Source organism: Vicugna pacos, chromosome 26 (assembly GCF_048564905.1).
Source record: "Vicugna pacos chromosome 26, VicPac4, whole genome shotgun sequence".
NCBI lineage: Eukaryota > Metazoa > Chordata > Mammalia > Artiodactyla > Camelidae > Vicugna > Vicugna pacos.
Window position 1 is genome coordinate 3,123,934 of NC_133012.1, and position 15,189 is coordinate 3,139,122.

The 15,189-nt window shown below is 40.8% G+C and overlaps 1 protein-coding gene across 2 annotated transcripts in view; it reads left to right on the forward strand.

Moving 5' to 3' along the window:
* SLC20A2 (solute carrier family 20 member 2) overlaps positions 1-15,189 on the forward strand; it is a 92,230-nt gene that overhangs the window by 2,221 nt on the left and 74,820 nt on the right. Inside the window, exons 2-3 of one of the 2 annotated variants that reach the window (XM_072950162.1) lie at positions 1,851-2,150; positions 3,326-3,425. The exons of the other annotated variant lie outside the window; for it this stretch is intronic. The gene's annotated coding sequence lies outside the window, so the exon portion shown is untranslated. The remainder of the gene's footprint in view (positions 1-1,850; positions 2,151-3,325; positions 3,426-15,189) is intronic. 2 annotated transcript variants of the gene reach the window in all.

Here is a 15,189-nt window from a genome sequence, read left to right on the forward strand (position 1 = left end):
ATGAAAGGCTGCAGAGGATGAGGGAAATGTGTCTTGTTTGTACTTGGAGCATATTGGGCTCAGTGTGTCTTTGGATTCTAGTGGTCCATCCCTGGAGAGGGAATGACTGGGAATGCTCTGCCAGGCAGTGTTCAAAAAAGGGTTCCTTTACCTAAAGGCACTCTCTCTGGGGAAGGGATGGGTGGAGAGTTGTCACCAATGGAAGAATGTGAGAAGAAAAAGATCATGTGTTTCTTTTGGAGTTAATACGTCCTCCCATCGTGGCACCACATGGCATCTTCGGGCCCTTTCCTGGCAGGTATTTGATGTTCGTGGGAAAAGGGCCGGAGGAGACAGAATGGGGCTTTAATTGTGACTTTCGTGTGGGCGGCATCCATCAGCTGGGAAAACCGTCCCAATAATACTGACTGTGTGTCTGTCGGTCTCTCATGTTATTCGTGTCCAGAAATTTAGAGGCTATCCCTCTGGTGTGCTTTACGGACAGTGGTACATATTTATTTAGATTACAGTACACGAAAAGTTGTGAATTTCTCACGACAGCCATTTTTGGATGTTCACCATTGTCGGAAGCGGGGGTGACCGCAATGCCGGCGTCAGCTCCTGTGTGTAAGTCCTTTAGGCGAAGATGCGTGTCCTTGGATGGGAAGACCAGCCCTTCTTCCTTCCTTTGGAACTCAGCCCTCACATGACAATTTCATCTTTCCTGGCTTTATATTGTTGCGTGAGTGTTGCCTGGGTTTTGTTTCCCCACCCAAAATACAGGCTGCTTGAGGGCAGAGAAGACACAGTGCTATGTCTGAGAACTTCCTTGTTCACCCAGGGTAACAGTATGTACAGAGTTGGTTTCTTTTTACCTATTGAGTGAACACTAGGTGGGGAAACATCAGAAATATTCAAAATGTGGTCCCAGTCCTTGAGTGGGTAGTATTTTAGTTGAGCAAACGTTGTGTACTCACGTGGGACAGTATGAAACGTTGGCGCTAAATGAAGGAAATAATGATTGATCACATTTATGTAGGACTTAAAACGTGCCTGACACTGCCCCCGGTCCTTCTCCGTGTTACTTTATTTGCATGTCACAGCGATCTGTTGAAGTAGGTACAGTTCTAATCCCATTTTTCAAATGAGGAAACTGAGGCCCAGCAAGGCAGTTAAGTGACTTGTCCAAGATCACAATACGAGCCGTAAGCAGGGAGACAGGCTGTGAGCCCGGGCAGCCTGGGTCCTGAGTCACTGTGGGCCCTCCAGGGAGATTTACTTTATCAAAGGCAGACAAGAGGTCTAAAAGCTGACACTTTTCTCAAATTTCCAAGTAGCACACACAACTGCAGTGGCTCTGGGCTGCAGAAAAAGGGCTGGATTTTCCAGGTGGAAGAGGTTGATAATGAAATAGTGGCGGGGACACTGTATTTTGAAATGACTAAAGGCAAGACGAGAGAAGCTGAATTTTGAACCTCAAAGCTAAGTGAGGGATGTGACTCTCCCTAGGAATGGAGTTCTAGGACAGTGACTCACCGGGACGTAGGGCAGTGATTTTAAGTTACTAATCAGTGTCAAATAACTCATGCGAAATAAAGCAGTACTGAATGACACTTGTTACGACTTTAAAAACACTTTTAAACCCCTAGTGGACATAGTTTCCCAGCGAAGGGGAGTGTGACTGAAGGTTTCCTGTGCACGTCTGTCCATTTGCTTTGTCCATCTGTGAAATCTTGATCCACTTTTTCAGCTTGTCTTGGACAATAGAGAACACACATGGGGCTCAGAGGCCTCTTCAAACCAAGCAATGTTCTTTGGTAGGGGGAAAAAAAACCCCAAACCATAAAATCACGCTGTTGATCTGGTGACAGACCTAGAACGAAGTCATTTTGAAGCCATGTGGAATTGGATGAGGGCCTACAGACAAAATCCAGCAAGAGGAAGAGAAATGATATTCTCTGAAGGCCCAGTCTTGTATCCTTCTTGTCGGGAGCTGACAGTTATTCTGGGGGTGTCGGGCATCAGCAGAGTCCACTGAATCCAAATGACTCAGCAGAGAGGGGAGTCCGCACGTCTCCACACCCACTGCCCTGGAATCAGAGGAGGAAGTACCTTGAATGAATCATGGGCCGCAACCCTGGTCTGACGCCGGGGAGACACCCGCTCTGCAGGTACGGTGCGGGGGGCTGCAGGTCACCTCTTGTGGGAGGTCATGACGGGGGCCTTGGGGGTGGGCAGGGCTTTGTGATTCAAGTAAGAAATGGTCCGTGCTGTGGTCATTTTCGCATCAGCTGGTATTTTGGGAGGGCCTGTCATAGAACCAGCTTCCAGCTATGAATATGGTCCCACAGTTGTGTTCTGTTGTAATATCCGAGGAAATACTTTGGAAAACTTGAGCTAAGATAATCCTTCCTGAAGGGTTTATCCAGTTGGCATGTCAGCCTTAATCTTAATTTCGAGGTCTTCTTGGAACGGAGGCTTTTTAGGGAAAGAGGTGATGATACACCAGTTCATCTGCTTTAAGGCGGTCAAGCTGGGAGAATGTAATGCTGTCTCTCCTGCCCCATTTGATGACTCTGAGAACTAGGTCCCGAACCTGAGCCCCTGGGGCGGTTCTTTAAGTATGAGTGCCCATCAGAATGACCCAGGGTTTATTACACAGTAACAGTAGCAGATGCTTTAGCTTAATCCCACAGATTCAGATTTTTCAGAGCAGGAGCTGAGCTGGGCGTCGGTGTTTTAAACCATCCTCAAATGGTCCTAGAACCTCCCTCCTCCGTGAGAAGAACCAGCCCTGGATTTGATAAGAAAATCAGGGCAAAGTCAAATAAATGACGTGCCTACAGCTGATAGGGTGGTATCAAGATTTTATCACCAGATAGAATGTAATTTGAGAATTTTATGGCTGGAAGAAATTTTCCAGGTCATCGGTGCTGTAGCTCACTTTATAGCTGGATATAAAAACCGTGCTTGTTTGTACCATCGCCAAGAAAGATAGGGATGCAGAGAAAAAGTTGTTCTCTCAAAGCCCATCTTCTGTCCTGGCCGTAGTAAAGATCAAAACGTCCATCACCAGACTTTCTTTACAATTTTGACTGATATTTCCCATTAATTTCAGAAACAGTCAATAATTTGCAGTATTTTTGTCGTATGGCCTATAATGCCCTTTAAAACTTTTTTGACTGTGTAGTATATTTAAAGCTGAAGTGACAGATGAACATTTTTGTTTAGATTGCTTATTTTGCAGTCTTAGGATGCAACAGTGTGAAAATTTTCACTGCTTTATTAAGAGTTTTTTTTTGTTTTTAAAATCTGGTTGATTTTTAACTTTTTTTTTTCCCCCAAGGCATCTTACCGTGGAAACAACACAGTTTGACTTCCATGCCATCTTTGAGGATGGGAGAATCCTAGTTTCAGCGTGTCCTCAGTAGAGACCAAAGAACCAGGTTTGTTCTTTCAAGAAGTGTCCCAATGCCTCGGAACAGGAGCCATTTCCAGAAGTAAATAGTAATGTCCGATGCCTGTGAACCGGACTGTTTGGCCAAGTGACTCGTTAAGATGTTCATGGAAGAATGCTTAAAAAAAAAAAAAAACTGAAGAAAAGGCAATTTTCAAGAAGTGACCCCAATGCTATGTAGGATTTTTGAGCAGCTGAAAGAAGATAGTTCTGCAAATCCGAGTGACAGGACTCTAGCGTGTTTCTTTCCGTGTGTCTTACATTATCTTTGTGAACCCATTGCTTTTGTGTGTGGTTTTCAAGTTAGTTTCCTCTACTGCAATAGCTGGTCATCTGCTTATGATCAGAGTTTTACTGTGTGTGGGTGGAGAAGTAGTAGCTAGAGTAGGAGAAATGGGAGCAGTTCACTGGGGCGGCGGCCCCCAGAAATTGACCTTCCCTGGTGAATAACTGAAGCTGGAGGACGTTGAAGAACTGCTTTGCAGTGATGTGCCGCCGCTTGTTCATAATCTTCGCCACTTCAGTTGCCTCTTTCTTTATCTTCCTCTCGGTCTCTGCGTGTGCCCGTTTTTTTTCCCTGCAGTTTTTTGGACTGAAAATCTGATGACCATATTTTTTCAGCCTAAAAATAAGAGTTAGATGAGTTATAGCTTCATGACTAGACTTTTGATATGGTAGCTCTGTTACCCTGGGTGGTTTTGTGGGTTCGAGAGTAGAATAATTTCCATCCTTGTTCAGAGTGGCCCTTTACTACTTTTATGTTCCTGTTTGGTGTTTTGTTTTCTTCTGCTGTCTCTAGATGGAAATGAAGGATGATGGCTATGTTCTGTTCTCAGTTACCTAGGAGCCCAGAAAAACATGGGTCGTAGAGATTTATAGAAAATTTATAGCATCTTTTCACCATTATTGTTTAAACCTTGTGTGAAGCTTCCATGAAACTTCTTTTTAGCAATCTTGATGTAAATATTACTTTCTTACTCTGCTTTTTGTTTTTTAGGGAGGTAGTTAGAAGCAGGGATTTCTCCAAACCCTTATAAACAGAGAGAAAGAGAGAAAGCTTTTGTGATTAACAAATGAAGCAGTTGGGCATTAAGGTCAGTAATGTGAATGTACACGTGGTTGGTGTGAATTAGTTTGTGAGTTAGAGCTAAGATTGTTAACTGGCCTCAGTAAATTTTATTGCTCTTAGCTCTTTCTTTTGCTACTAAGTCAGTTGACCTCATCAATCATTTTCTCCTCTGTAGTGTTCTTATGACTCAAGTTTTTACCCTGTGGAGAGAAAGAGAAACAAAAGAACAGACTTTAAATTTTAATTTAATAAAGTGAAATTCCGGAAACCATTTGCTTTTTAAAATATTCTCTTTTCAGCCCCATAGGCTTTTTTCACTTCATCCTTTCCTCGCCTTTCTACCCTGTTTATCACCTATTTATCTCACTTCCACGCTTTTTTTTCTCATCGGTCCAGAATTTCTTGTTTGGAGTCTTTGCATTTTGCCTACTTCCTGCCTTGTCTGTGACTCAGCCTCCCATTGAAAATTCTATTCTCCTTACCCTCCGTTTCCTTGGGTGTGCCTCCTTCCTCACCCGTCTAGTTCATCTGTGTAACTCACTGATCTGTCATGAGTTTCACCCAGCTCCGATTCCTTCTCAGCTCTGAATCTGTGTTGTTTTCTCCCTGTACCTTTCAGTCTTGTTCACGTGCTCCGTGAGCTCTTTTTCTATTTCCCCTGTCCCCGGGGGGCAGGTATTACTCGATGGATTTATTGTCAGTATTTGCAGAGAACACAGGTCTTTGCTGTGTTTTTCCTGGGTAGCCAGGATAAATCAATTATTATTAACTTTTCTCAGAACATTGAGCTTCCTGTATTTTCCGCTTCTAAGAATTAGATTGGTGTTCTACAAGGCTAATATTACTTTGAAGGGAGTCAGGACAGAGATATGATGCTGTCATTTTAAACTCTTGATTCCAGAGTTCATGCCGTTTGAATCCACTGCCTTGTCTTAAAAAGTTAAAGATGACATCCAAAGTAGGTTTGGGGGTGGGGGGGGTGGTGTGGAGGATGGGGAGAGAAAGATAAATTCTAGAAAAGGACCCATAGTCAATTTCTAGAACTGGGAAGAAAACTGAAAACACAAACTGCATACTCAAAGATTTATTAGGTAAAAAGACCCCTGAAAGAATAAAAAGTATCAGTAATTCTGTCAACTAGTCTGGATACTAGATCGTCTGTATTTTTATATTTTCCTTTAAATTCCAAGACTTTAACAGAAGAGAAACTTAATCTTATGAATATTTATTTTATTTTGAGAGACTGGATGCCTCCTTAAATGTTAACTTGTATCATTTTGTGAATATGTCGTAACAGCCTCAAAATGTCACTAGGAACTGACCCCGTTAGTTTCTTGTGTAGAAAAGCACAGAAATTGTGTGGTTTTGCCCCTCTGGGCTCTGGAGTCAAATTGTAATGAAAAGGTAGCTTTCTGGCAAAATTTAATTTTATGCAGTTTATGATTTACATTGTCATGTATTTTTTCTTCATCATTATATGTACTATGAATGTGGTGCCATCCTGTAATTTAGTTTTCTGTAATGTGGGTGAACTATTGGAGGTAGACAAATGTGAGTGCAAATGCATTTTTATTAAACGTGAAAAAGAAAAACCCTACACATCACATAATGCATTGTCTAAATACGCTTTTTTTTAATTCTTGTTTTTTTTTATTGAAGTGTAGTCAATTTACAATGTTAGTTTCCGGTGCACAGCAAAGTGATTCAGTTATACATACATATGTATTTTTTTTCAGTTTCTTTTCCATTATAGCTAATTACAAAAAATTGAATATAGTTCCCCGTACTGTACAGTAAGTCCTTGTTGTTTCTCTCTAAATACAATTTTTAAGACCAGCCCTACAAATGGAGGCTGGTCATGTTGAATCTTCCTTCTGCCTGAGCCGGCCCTAATTGTGGTGGTTGTTGGGTGTCTTGAAACTAAAAGAGTGGCTCATGGTTGGGTAATGGTTCTGTCATATTCACCACCTGTGAGCAGCTAGTAAAATCAAAATCAGAGCCACCGTTCAACTACCGAGAAACATATGCAGATATGTGAAGTACAGGACTGTGTCCTGGGGTTTCAGAGAGGAGCTGGGTATGGTGCCTCCTCTCTGAAAGCTCATGACTGAGTGGGGAGTGTTGATAAGTGAACATTTATGGGACAGTGGGGCAGGTGCAAAATGGACGTGTAGCAGCTATTATTGGAACAGATTGATGGGGATAGCCAGAAAGTATCGGCCAGAAACCTCAAAAAGTCAGATATGATGTGTACGTGATGTGTGTGTGTGTGCGCATGCATGTGCGTGCTGACTGTGAAGTAACTGCTGGTCTCCCTTATTACCTGTGTAAACTGGGCAGGTTACTTCAAACTCTCAGACTCAGTGTCTTCACCTTGAAATGGTGATAATTTTCTAGTCATGTTACCTGAATTAAATTAAGCTAACATATGAGGTGCCAGTATGGCCCCTTATTTGATTAATGTTTAAAATTCAGAGAACAAAACAACCAGTAGAGAACATGGTAGACAGATGTACTCTGGTTTTTTTGAAGTGTAGTCAGTTACAGTGTGTCAGTTTCTGGTGCACAGCGTCATGTCCCAGTCATGCTTATGTACACATGTATTTGCTTTCATATTCTTTTTCATTAAAGGTTATTACAGGATGTTGAATATAGTTCCCTGTGCTATACAGAAGAAATTTGTTTTTTATCTGTTTTTTTCTATCGTAGTTAATGTTTGTAAATCACAAACTCCCAGATTTATCCCTTTCCACCCCCTTTCCCCTGGGAACCGTAAGACTGTTTATTATGTCTGAGTCTATTTCTGCTTTGTAGATGAGTTCATTAGTGTCCTCCTCTTCTTTCTTTTTTTAGATTCCACATATGAGTGATACCATGACAAGTAATACTCTTATTGCATAGCTAATATTGTTGCCCAAAATACTTGGAATTCCCATTTTTAAATTTGCTTTTATAGTTTTTAGGAAAACTTACCCTACTTAAAAACCATATAGTTAATCCCCCCCTTTTTTTAACCCAAAGTAGTTTAGCTTGATCCACTTGCCAGATGTAGTTCTCAGTGACAGTTATCTCTTCCCATAAATCATGTCCATTCTCAACATTTGCTACAATTAAGCATATTTGACAAAAATGTGCCACAGGGTTTTCAAGGGTTTAGCTGGGATGACATCATTGGGCCAGATCTCCATCCATGATGACAGCTTTCAGGAAAGCTGGAGTAAGACTTATTGGATACAGACGCTTTGGAGCGTGTTATAAAATCAGTCTTTGTGTCATTGTAATCCCAATACTGGGGTTATATGCACCAGCTGGAATTTTGTTCCTAGATTGTACCAATGTTTTTGTTGTTTTAAAAGGTGTTTAAAGTAACTTCCTGTCATAGAACCAAACTGAACAGTCTGCATTTTCTAATGTAGTGGGAAAAATTGACACAGTGGTTTAATACTGTTTTTGCTTATGGTTGACTAGTTTCTTCCTAAATTAGCAAGTCTTTAAAATATGGGTCTAGTCCTAGACCATATGATAAATCAGGCTGGGTAAACTTTTCTCTTGAAACAGATAATTTTTCTTATCTCCAACAACAAGGTTGTTTAGCCTTGTTGTAGAAGTCCAGTAATTCATAGCATGATTAGACTTGTCTGTTCTATTGTGATTTTTGTCTATTATAAGGGTTGTATTTGGGATAATTAAAAAAAATCAGTATTGGGATACCAGCTCAGAATTTTGATTAAAATCAAAATATATGCCTCATCTAAAACATCACTAGTAAAGTTCATTATTTGTAATTAAGGGATTTGACTAAGTTTTGTATTTTATGGCTGGTGTTAATTTGTATAGACATTACATTCATAATAGGTAGGAAAACTGTATTTCCTTAGAAAGGGAGACTTGGTGCATTAATATTCCAAAGCTTAGTTTCAGCCGGCTGTGGTCGGAAAAGTGGCTTTCACTCGTGTTCTCTGGAAGACTCCCAGCCGGAGTCCTGGGGGCTTGTTCACAGCACTTGGGATCCTGGCATGAATGTCTTATGAGCAGAGGTGTTTGCAGGAATCCCTACAGATGATGTGAAAAGAGCCGAGGTGCTGGCTTTGTCTTCTCTGCTCCCAGTTATGTTCTTTGAGAAATGAGCGTTTTTCTGACAGCGTTTTATTTTTTCTTGGATGTTTATTGATTATTATCATTGGTAACAATGACAGTGACCATGGCGAAGTCTCAGTAGGGCCAGGCTCTTGACATTTGTTGAACGCTTTGCTTCTCTCAGGTAATTTTCTAATAAAATTTCATGTCATGAAACACATTGTGTGTAGTACGTGTTTATCTAAAGTATGCAGTGTGTGTTTATGTTGATGAATGAAGGAGCTGATAAATGTTAGGGCGTTCTGCACATCGTAGGTGTGTTGTCTTATCTCTTTCCCACGTGGAAATGAGGAAGTGGAGGGAGGTTATTAACTGTCCAAGGTCATATAGATGGTAAATGGTGAAACCAGGGTTCTACTCCAGGTCTGATTAAATCCCACGCTTTCCATCACTATTCTGCACTGCCTTTTAAAATACTTCCCCTTGGAAAAGTAAAATGTAGCTGTTTTATAACCACGTTATTTTGAACTTAGGTGTACTCTATTAATTCTGTGCTGGACACCTAATTTTTTCCAAAATAAAATAGCTGTGTTCTTTTTTTTTTTTTTTTTTTAGTTTATATATGTGTACTGATCATTGTTTCTAAGAACAGATTAGAGCTTTAGGTTTTTAAACTTACGTAGTTATCAAAGGAATAAAGCCAACTACAAAATAAGAATCAACAGAATGTGTTAATCCAATCATAAAAGGACAGTCAGATGTGCTTAGTACACATATTGAAGAAATCAGTCATCTAAGTTATAAATAATAAGTAGTAAGTAGTTCATTTATATCCAAAATAACTATGTTCTTGATTTTAGAAGTAATGGGACTCAATGTTAAACTGAATGTACTTCAATTAAAAATATGTATATACAAAAAAAGACAGAAGTAATGGGACTCAATGTTAAAAGTAATTAATGCTTAGTGGAAAACAAAACCAAATAATAGAAAAGTATAAAGGAGGTGGTGAAAATCACTGGTACTTCCACCACCCAGAGGTTAACATTTTAATGTATGGTTGGTCTTCCAGACTTTGGTGTATATGGTGTGTAGACGTATATGTATATGTGTATATGTGTATTTTTAAAAGAAAAATAGACTCATAACATGCATATTGTTTTTAAATTAAAAAAATTTTTTTCAGGGAGATAATTATGTTTATTTATTTATTATTGTTATTATTTTTTTAATGGAAGCACTGGGGATTGAACCCAGGACCTCACGCATGCTAGGCATGCACTCTACCACTGAGCTATCCCCTCCCCCGACATGCATATTGTTTAATAACTCTCCTTTTACTTATATATTGGCCATCATTCCACATCACTGGAAGTGTATTATCTTCATTTAAAATTTTCTTTGTCATTTTAAAAATAATAATCTTTCCATTTCGGAACAGTTTTGGACTTGCAGAAAAATTGCAGAGGCAGTCCGGAGAGTTCCCAGTCTCCCCTGCGGTTAACACCTTAACGTTAGTGTGGTGTGTTCGTCCCAACCGGTGAACCAACACTGATGCACTGTTACTAACTGAAGTCCATACTTCTCTCAGGCTTCCTCAGTTTTTGACCTCGTCTTACTCTTTTCCCGGATCCCGTCCAGGATCCCACACTTCAATCCCCGTGTCTCCTTGGGCTTTGACTGCCTCTGACAGTTTCTCAGACTTTTCTTGGTGTTTCATGACTTTGACAGTTTCAAGGAGCGCTCCGGTCAGAAGTTGTGGAAAGCCCCTCCACTGGGATTTGTCTGAAGGTTTTCTCATGGTTAAATGAGAGTTATGTGTCTAGGACAGAGAGACCCCTGGGGCCGAGTGCGACTCTCACCACATCATGTCCAGGGTCCCTCCTGTCTGCGTGCCGTCTCTGTCCTGGTGTTGACCTTGACATCCTGACCGAGGGAGTGTCAGTTATCTCCACTGTGAAGTCACTCTCTGTCTCCCCTTTCCGTCTTGTGCTCTTGGGAAGAAGGCAGCCCCCCAGGTCAGAAGTGGGGGGTTCATTCTCCACCTCCTTGAGGGCAGGGCAGAGTATCACCTACATTATTTGGAATTCTCCTGCACAGGAGGTTGCTCTGTTCTCACCATTTATTTTTTAAGTCCAATCCTTTATTTATATCAGTGTAGGCAAATGGAGATTTATACTTTGGGTTATAATCTGATACAATACATCTTTATCTAATTGCTCCGGCTTTGGCCATCGAGAGACCGTTCAGTAGGCTCCTGTGTCCGTTCGCCATACCCTGCTATTGGGGGCGTAATATCTTCATTTTTTTTCACGTGGCTGCTTGGTATTCCATTGTAAGAATACACCATAGTATCTTTAATACCTTTTTGATGATAACTTAGGTATCAGATTTGTCACCATCATAAACAATGCTGTGATGAGCCATCTTCAAAAACTATATTTAAGAAAATATTGTTTGTCCATTCAGGAAAAATTGCTGCTTTAAAGGGACAGCCCAGTTTACATTTGATGTGGTCTGCGACTCTTTCTCAAGGATATGCTGAGCAGATGTCTGAGGAGTGAGCATTTTCACCTAACTTAGGAAAACAGTGGCATTTATGACTGTAGTGGCCTCCTTTCTTTCTGATTTTTTTTTCATGTGATCAGAGCTGGCGGCAGAGGTAGGGAGTGTAGAGGGGCGGGGTCCTAGAAACTGCTTTGAGATCACACCTTGTCTTGAGACACCTGTGCGTCCTCAGTGTAAAGTTAGTTTCCGTAGACAGTTAAGATGAATTTAAACTCAATTTGGAAGAACGAAACAGCATTCTCATAGAGTGAAAACTTCAGTACCGGAAGTGAGCTTAGAAGTCACGTTCCATCCCTGCACGTTAGAAATAGGAAACTGCGATCCTGTTGGCTGAGTCATTTGCCTGGGGCTGTGCAGTAGCAGAAGCATTCAGGGATCTGGAAATTTGATAAGCATCGCAGAAGCCGTTGTCACGTGGGCATACTTTACATCCCGTGCAAGGATCCACAGAACTCTCATGCTGGAAAATTTCAAACCTATTTGCATTGGCTTCATCCTAGAATTGCCTGTTTGAGGACATGCTGTTAAACAGTGACCAGAACTGGAGTAGAAGTGTGAAGACTGGCAGGCCTCTCCCTTCTGCTTTTGCTGAACCCAGCAGAAGCCAGTTTTAACTGCAGGATTGTATTTAGAACTATTTTACTGCAAATAAATATTCATCTTGCTGACCCCTCACCTTGCTCATTATGTGCAGATTCCTGTGGTAATTCTGCCCTAGTTCAGATTTTGCCCCCTTGCCTTTGACAGGATTGCCAACTTTCCCTTTTCTTTCTTGAATGGGCTTTGTGGCAGTCCGTCAGCTTTGTTTTCCTCCCGTCTCAAGTGCCCTGCTTGGTGCTATTTCTGAGTTTTGGGGCACTTCTCCCCCACCTATTTCCATTCAGCAAACATCTTTAAAACGTGTTAGTTTTCTTCTCATTTTCTAAGCGAAAATCTAGAGGTTAAAAGAAAAACCACCATTTCAAATACACCTCTGGCTAAGTGCAGTCACTTAACCGAGCCTAGTGTGTCTGTGGATCTTAAGTTCTTGGAAGACAGATCCTTCAGCATGGTATGCTGTGAATGTGGGTGTATCTGAGATTTTTGTCTGTAGCAATTCACTCCTCTGTTTATTTTAAGCTACTTTTTAAACCCCTTCTTGATACAATAGTGACACTTTTTTCCCTTAAAAATCCTCTTTGCTTTGAGATGGTCTTTTCCTAACTTTGACATGGTTGCTCCTTGCTGGCTGTGTGACCTTGATTGAATTTCTTACCTTCTCTTTCAGTTTCCTCATCTGAAAAGTGAGGCTGTCCAGTAGCAGCCCTCTCACTGGATTGAGTGTTGAGTTGAGTGAGATCAGCGATAATGCCTGGTGCATAAATATTATTTCAGCAACTTTCTCTCTCCAGCTATCTGGTCTACCTTTCCCGTTACTTGTTTATGCATCACTCAGATTCAGAAAAATGGTTGATCGTAAATACGTGACCACCTTCCTGTTTTCCTCAAACATGTCTTAAAGTTTTTGCTCTGAAATGGCTACAGATTCACAGGAAATTGGAAAGATACGGAGAGATCCCACGGGTCCCTCTCCTAGTTTCCCCCAAAGATAACTAGTACCAGAAATAGACGCTGGCACAGTCCACAACAGCTCGGTCAGACGTCTCCAGTGTCAGACGCACTCACGTGTGTCTGTAGATCTGTGCGGTTCCATCACGTGTGGTTAGTGTAACCACCACCACAGGTGGGATACAGACCTGACCCATCAGCCCAAGGCTTCTCCTTGCTGCCCCCTTTGTGGCCCTCCCTCCACCCTCCAACCCGTGGGAACCACTCATCTGTTCTCCAGCTTTCTAATTTTGTTATTTTGTGAATATCGTGTAAATGGAACCATGTAGTGGGTGACCTTTTGAGATGGTTTTTAAAACTCAGTCTCATACCCCTGCGATCCCTTCAGCTGATGTGTGTATCAGTGGTTTGTTCCCTTTTAGTGCTGAGTACTGGTCAATGGTGTGGATGTATCACAGTTTAACCATTTCTCCATTGGAAGGACATTTGAGTGGTTTCCAGTTTGGGGGATTAGAAGTAAAGCTGGTGTGAGCATTCGTGTGCAGGTGTTCTGTGTGGACCTGGGTTTTCGTTTCCCTAGGATCAGTGCTTGGGAGTGCCACTCCTGCCTCAAAACCTTTTTGAAGGACCTTTGTAAGAATCTTTGAAAATATATGCTCATACCATCCACACGTGTAGATATATATAAAAGGCAATTATTTCCTAATGCCAGTCATTATAAAATACACTGACCTTTGTTTTAAAATATCTTTCTGTATGATTTGTGGCATGAGTCCAAAGGATAGAATCCTGTCTTTTTGTGCTGTAAAATGATGTGCACTAAATAAATACTGCATTTTGTTAATGAATCCCCTTTTCATATTTCATTGACATTTTTCTCAAGTACGTTACTGTTCTCAGATACTGAATTTGAATGAGGGAGAGATTTCAAGTAACGGTTTTTCTTTTTATCCATTTTCAGCAACGTACTTAGAAAGACTAGCACAAAAAAAACCCCAGAAGTCCATTAATTGATGTTATAATGTCCAGCAACATTTCAAATAATCAGTAGAGTGGTGTTGGCACTCTGGCTTCCAACATAGTGTTTGGATATTTCATAAAATCATAGTCTCCAAGGTTTTATAATAAATGAGAAATCATTATTAAGGTGAAGCTGCAAATACTCTTTGGACATGTGAATGGCTTCTAATTATGATAGCCACAGACTTAAGTAACTTTGTTTAAGTCTAGGTTAGGATGTCAGAAGTCCACATCAGGATAGTGTAAATTCTGGACGGTGGACAGGCATCAGCTGGTTGATCAGTTTTGGTTTTCCCAAATATATCTTCTAGCCTTAAAATAATGATTAAAGAAAAAAGCTCTGTGAAAAATTGGAGGATGGAAAGGAAATGGATGAAATGTAAAAAGCAGTGAACTTAATTAACTCTGTTCGAATGATCTAGGTAGCTTTTCAAACGAAGTAAGTACCAATGTCCAGGCCAGTTAAACCAGAATCTTGGGAAGTGGCACCTGGGCCCTGATATTTTTTAAAAAAACGCTTCCAGGTAATTCTAATGTTTAGCCAAGGTTGAGAACCACCAAAGGGACAGGAACGGCATCTCTGCTCACACGTCTTCCCCTTAGAGTTGCTGCACACATCTGTATTCTACGTGCTGGATGGATATGGATTCCACATCCTTTGCTTGTGTTTATGGCTCTGCTGAGATGCATATTTTCCTAAGGGGGAAAAATTACACTTGTGAGTTGTGGCCACATTTAACCTACAGAACACAGCTGTAATATGGATAACAGAAGAGTGTGGGGACGTGGAATCAGGGACCCAGAACAGCGAGAAACTCAGAATCATTGAGAAGTCAAAAAAAGGAAGTTAGATTTCATCCAAGACACTGTGGCTGGGAAACTTGGGGAAATCAGGTATTTAGAAAACCTGCGTGGAGTGCCGGGGTGAGAGATCTGAGTCTGTTTATAGATCCTGCCATCAGCTTTATTTTGTTTCTTTTCTTTTTTAAAATGTGTTGCTTTGCTAAGGCAGTATTTATTTGTAGCAAGTGAAAGTATGCAAGAGTGAACAAAGAAAACAAGAATTAATCCCCCTCCCGTGTTCACAGCGTGATGTGAATTCGTCCATGTCTTTTTCTGTATTCAGAAAAGTATGTTTCACAACATAAGGTTTGTGAGGGTTTTTGCTTTTTAAATAGGATCATACTATGTTATTCTGAGGCTGGCCTTAATATGTCATTGATACATCATTAATATGAGCTTCCTTAATATGTCATGGATCTCTCTCCAGGGCAATAGATCAGATGTAACTCTTGTTTTCGAAAAAAATGAATAAAGTATTCAGTATACCGTAATTTATTCAACCATCTCCCTGTGAATGGATATTTAGATTTTTTTTCCCCCACTACAAACGGTGGTGCAACACTTATCTTTGTGTTTATAACCTTGGGTGCTTGTGCTTCTGTGTCTGATGGGCTCTTATAGCCTGTGG